Source organism: Pinus tabuliformis, chromosome J, assembly GCF_031772625.1.
Source record: "Pinus tabuliformis cultivar Carrire ecotype Pingquan chromosome J, CPIR1, whole genome shotgun sequence".
In the NCBI taxonomy this organism is placed as follows: Eukaryota; Viridiplantae; Streptophyta; class Pinopsida; order Pinales; family Pinaceae; genus Pinus; species Pinus tabuliformis.
Window position 1 is genome coordinate 787,851,282 of NC_142295.1, and position 5,561 is coordinate 787,856,842.

Consider the following 5,561-nt stretch of genomic DNA (forward strand, 5'->3'; position numbering starts at 1 on the left):
TATCTTGCATGTTGTTAACATGAATGTTTGTTTCTCCTTCCTTATTAGAAGAACCGCTAATAACTTGAGCCCAAGTTTTGGAAACTTTAGTGGAAACTCCTTTCCTTTCTTCTCTTGCTTTCTCTCTTCATGGTTGTCTATTTGGGCAATCATTTTCCCTTTAATATAAAATGTCATCACATCTAAATTTATTATGAAAAAAATATTTCAATTATTTTTCTCAACTATTTGAATAAACATTTAATTAATTCGAAGATGTTAAATTTATTACAAATATTTAAAAATATAATCTAGAGGAAAAAATATATATTTTTTATTATGCTTAAAAATAAAATATCTAAATTATTTAGCGAATTTTTATTATTATTATATTTTATATAATTGCTTGTTTTTTATTTGTTTTATTATTCATTTTAAAAATATTGTATAGACATTGTTTACCTAGGCCAGAATTTCGCCTAGATGCTAATTTTTCACTGGAATTCGGTGAGAGATTCTTCCAGAAAATAAGAATTTTTTGAATTGCTTTTTTGATAGTAGAAATGGATTAATACCATTTCCAAAAATTTCTTAAAATAATACTTAAATTTTCGCTATTTTCCAAGCGAAATTGCTACCGGTTTAAACTAGGCCGATTATATAATAAAATTATATTGATAGACTTACCTATACCTTGTAGAATTTTAATTTATTATCCATAATTATTATTTCACCCTCCTGAAATATTTTAAAATAAATAATTTGATATTCATTAACTTTTTTCATTCTATTTTCAAAATAAAAATATTTATTAATATAATTAATAATTTATTTATCAATAATTTTAATATATAAACTATTAAATTTTGTGAAAATCCTACATTTAGGAATAGACTACGAGCAACGGGCATTATATTCTGTGTCTTCCTCTACATTACTTTAGGACTTCCTTTTCTTACTTTACAACGGGCATTATATTCTGTGTCTTCCTCTACATTACTTTAGGACTTCCTTTTCTTACTTTAGGAGAGTCTCGATCAGCTGCATCATGCTTATAAAAAACTGGGTGTCATGCTCGAAATGGTTCTATATATTTTATCCATACATGAGTGATAACTAATTCCTTTTAAAGGTCAAATTTATCACTGTATTTATTAGCTTTTCCATCTATTCATAATTCAAACATAGTGATTATGTTGTATGCCTATATGCACATACACGTTGTGTTCAATTATCATTTCATTTCTCTTTTATCTTTATACAGTGAATACTAACCAACTTTGATTAAATGTAAAGCTTGTATCACTATACACATAAATTTTACCATCGATTCACAAGGGCAAGGAGCACAAAGCTTCCATAAACTTTGCCATCAATTCATAAGATTAAAATGAACATTAATCAATCTAGTTGCTCTTATAAATTGATGGTAAAATTTATGGGTATAGCGATACAAGATTTACCTTTAACCAAATTTATGGGTATAATGATACAAGATTTACATTTAATCAAAGTCGGTTAGCATTTTTTTTATATAGATAAATGAAATGATAATAAATTGATGGAAAAGTTTATGAATACAATAATAAGTTTGACATTTAAAAAGAATTAGTTATCATATATATTGTTGAAATTATAACAAGAAAATATTTTATTTGACTAGTGTCTTAGTCAAATGGAGAAAATTTCATTTTCGACAGTGTAAGATGATTTGGATTGCAGTTAGCTAGAGTGATATAGCCTTGTCTACTAGTTAAGTCAATAAATTTGAGTTTGTAGGCTAAAAGTATAGTTGTGCATGAGTTGATTGCTAAGATCTAGCAATCTAGTTGAGCTATTGTTAGTTGAACTCAGTTAATTGAGCTCTAGTCATTAGTTGAGTTAGTTGAAGGTTAGTTGTATAGTTATGACCATTGTTAACTCATTGATCTCTCAGTTAACTAGTCAATCAACTAAAAATAGACTCAGTTGTGCATAGAATTCAAATCGCCTATTTGAGTGGATGGAAAAGGCACATTTGTATTTATAATTGTAAATTGTTGAGTGTACAATGCTTTTGCACTTAGCAGGTGATCAATTCCTCAAGCTATTGTGCAAGGAAATAGGGAATTCTCCTATTTTTTAGGGGTTAATTCCACCGTGATTGCGCAAGGAAATAGGAGGTTGGCTGAGGCTTGAATTGTCTAAGTTATGGTGAGCAAGTCAGGAAGCATGAGAACAATTTTACAGTACATGGTATGCTTTAGAATTGAAGCAAGACATTGTAATTGTTTCTCTTTCTCATCTAAATTAATGCAAAGCAATGAAAGGGGTTTTCCAGTTGGGTTCCCCTGTAAATCATTGTGTTCTTGTGTTTTGATGGTTGCATGTTATTGCATGTGTTTCTATCACGTGTTTTCCTTTCCACAGAATAATAGAAGAAATTTATGTGTCTTGATTTCAACTCAATTTCATTAGCAGTAGTAAATTTCTATTATATATATATATATATATATATATATGGTTTACAATTTTTTTTTCTTTTTTTTTTAATATATTTCTTTTAAAATTTAAATTAAATATTTTAAAAATAGAGAAATATTGATTTTTTTTCATTTCATAATACAATTAATGGTTTTTTTTACAAAGAATGTACTAATAATTAATTTAATATAAATATCATGTTGAATATTGTGTCATCATTGATTCAAAATGAGGGGAAGATTCTTGGAAATATGATAGAGATTGAAATATGAAGATTGACAAAAATATTGTTTGAATACCCAGTTTTTTCTTGATGCCTAGTTTGGATACCTTATCTTTGAAATTATTTTTACTCTAAAGACCTAGCTAAAATTGGAACATAATATATGTGGTTTAAAACTTATTCCAAGACCTTTCCAATGGTATATGGCACTTCCTCTAACAAAATAGAAATGAGGAGATATGAAATATTTTATTAGGTCGTCCCAACTATAAAGTATGGTTTGACCCAACAAGTTTTATAAGTCAGTGCCATAAGTGAACATAGAAACACTATAAATAAAGGATATATGAGTGCATTTGAATACCATTCAAGAAAGAAGAGATCTAAGGTGTACAACAAAATATGGGGAATACTCTTGGGGTCTTGAAGGTGGAGCAAAAAAGTGGTTTGTGGAGTGAATAAGACATCTTGGAGTTTTCGCTATAACTTTTCTTCCGCGGCGTTTCAAACCATAAAACTTGGAGGTGATAGAAGGGAGATCTTTATGTACTTGTGGTAGAAATTTAATACCTTGGTTCACTTTAATTTTCGAGATATGATCTGAGAAATTTGAGGTTCCTAAATGCCCCTAAAATATGCTTCAAATAGGTAAGCTTGGAATTTTAGCTATAACTTTTCTTCTGGGATGTTTCAGTCTGTGAAACTTGGAGGATATATATGATTACATCTTCATGTACCTATGACTGAAGTTTCATACTTTGGTTCACTATGGTTTTGGAGATATGATATGAGGAACTTAGGGTTCGTGAATGCTTCTAAAATATGCTTCAAATAAGCTAGGTTGGCATTTTTGCTATAAATTTTCATCTAGAAGGTTATAGACATTGAAATTTTGAGGAGAAATAGGGGGGATATCTGTGTACCCACAAAAATATTATAGTTTTTTCTACTATAATTTTAGAGATACGATTTGACTATGTTAGGGTTCTTGAATGATCCTAAAATATACTTCAAGTAGGCCATGTTGAAATTTTAGCTATAACTTTTTCTCCTAGGATGGTTTAGATTATGAAGCTTGGAGGAGATAGAGGGGATATATTTGTGTACATGTGGCAGAAATGCTGAACTCTGTTTCATTGTAATTTCATAGATATGATCTATGTAAGTTAGGGTTCTTGAATTCTCCTAAAATCTACTCGAAACATTAAGTTTGGGAAGAGGTCAAAAGAAACAAGTTTTAGGGGAAGTAGACCCGATAGAGGTAAAATCAACAAGAAGACTTGATGAATGTACAAGTACCTAATTGTTGAGTGCGTTAGTAGATTGTTAAATGTTTTGTCATTGATCTCAAGTTCAGGGGAAAAATGTTGAGTGTTCATGATGTCATTATTTCTTTGAGTATCCACTCTCATAATTTGCTTGCTTTCATGGATGAAGTCATCTTGGATAGCCTATTTTTGCAGGAATTTTCCCTCTTATTAATTTGTTAAAAAAGATCATGAAACATGTCTAGTTAGATAACCCTTTTTGAGACCTTTCAATGATTTTTGGGACTTTGTCTAACTCCCCAGGAACGAAGAGAAATTCAGGTTTGAAGTTCAACAAGTTAAGAATGAGATCAATGGTTTCTGTCCATTGTGGGTGTCCCAATATGCTCATCGTTTAACTAAAATGGGGGGTCTATGATACCGCCCATGTAGTAAATCGCTAGGACACATGACTATAGTTTAGGCATTGTGTGGGGTCCCTAGTAGTTTTTGGAAACCACCTTTGACCCCCACCTCAACAATATTCTAAGGCACATCAAAAATGTTACCACGTTAGTTGACGGGTATCATGGTTTTCAGCGAATAGTTGCGTGTATCAAGTTGAGATGGTTGGGAGAAAATCAAGTCGATAAAACCAAAGTAGCAGGACGAGGAAAAGGTTGAAAGGTGAGAAGCTAAGAACTCCAAGTATTAAGGAGGTCAAACCCCATTCATCGCCAATGGTCATAGAAGGGCCAGTATGTTAGTGCTCATAGGCTGAGAGGCTATTGGGCCTATCAAACCATAGGATATCGGGCCATCAACCCTACTTCAAAAATGTTTTAAATTTTTGACATCATGACAACCCAAGAACCCGGCACATCTCGTAGGATAGATGTCATAAATGACATGGTAGCTTGAGGTGAAGACACATGTTAGGTAGAACTAACATTTTTGGGTGGATAATAATCCATGTGGTAGCACAATGGCATGGCAAGTGATGTGGTAGGACAAGTGGTTGTGTTAAGTTGGAAGGAGGACGACACGGAAAACCATGATTGGTCCATCATGGATTGACATGGAAAACCCATGGGCCTCAGGATTTATGCTAGTGTTGAGTTTTAACAATCTTTTTCCATGCTATGTATTTAGCTAAAGATGTGGGTACTTTACTATGACTTTGGGCCATCAAAATCCTAAAAGAATATTGATCAGTTCCCTCCAAGCCAAAGTGAAAATGGTGGGTCCCATTCGGCCTATCGAGCCATCCAGTCCATTAAGCCATCATGCCATTGTCGTATTGTATAATATGAAATGGACTATTTGATAAACCAACAAGGGTTACACATGTGGTCATAGGGCACTAAGGTTTAAGCATTGTGGGGACTACGCCCATTGATCTTCAACCATTTGGCAACAAAAACACGCGGGGAGAAGTGGCATCCCTGACACCTAAGATCCAATAGCGGATTTTGAGTTTGTGGTTATATATCCTAGGTCACATGTGTCAGAAAGATATTAAGCCTGAGTTCTAAAGCCAAAAATTTTGAAGTCTCGAGCACTAAATGAAAATTTAGAATGAGAACGAGTAAGAGGGATTAAAGGGTATAAATAAATCTAAAAATGACATGATGAAATGAAGTGTTCCC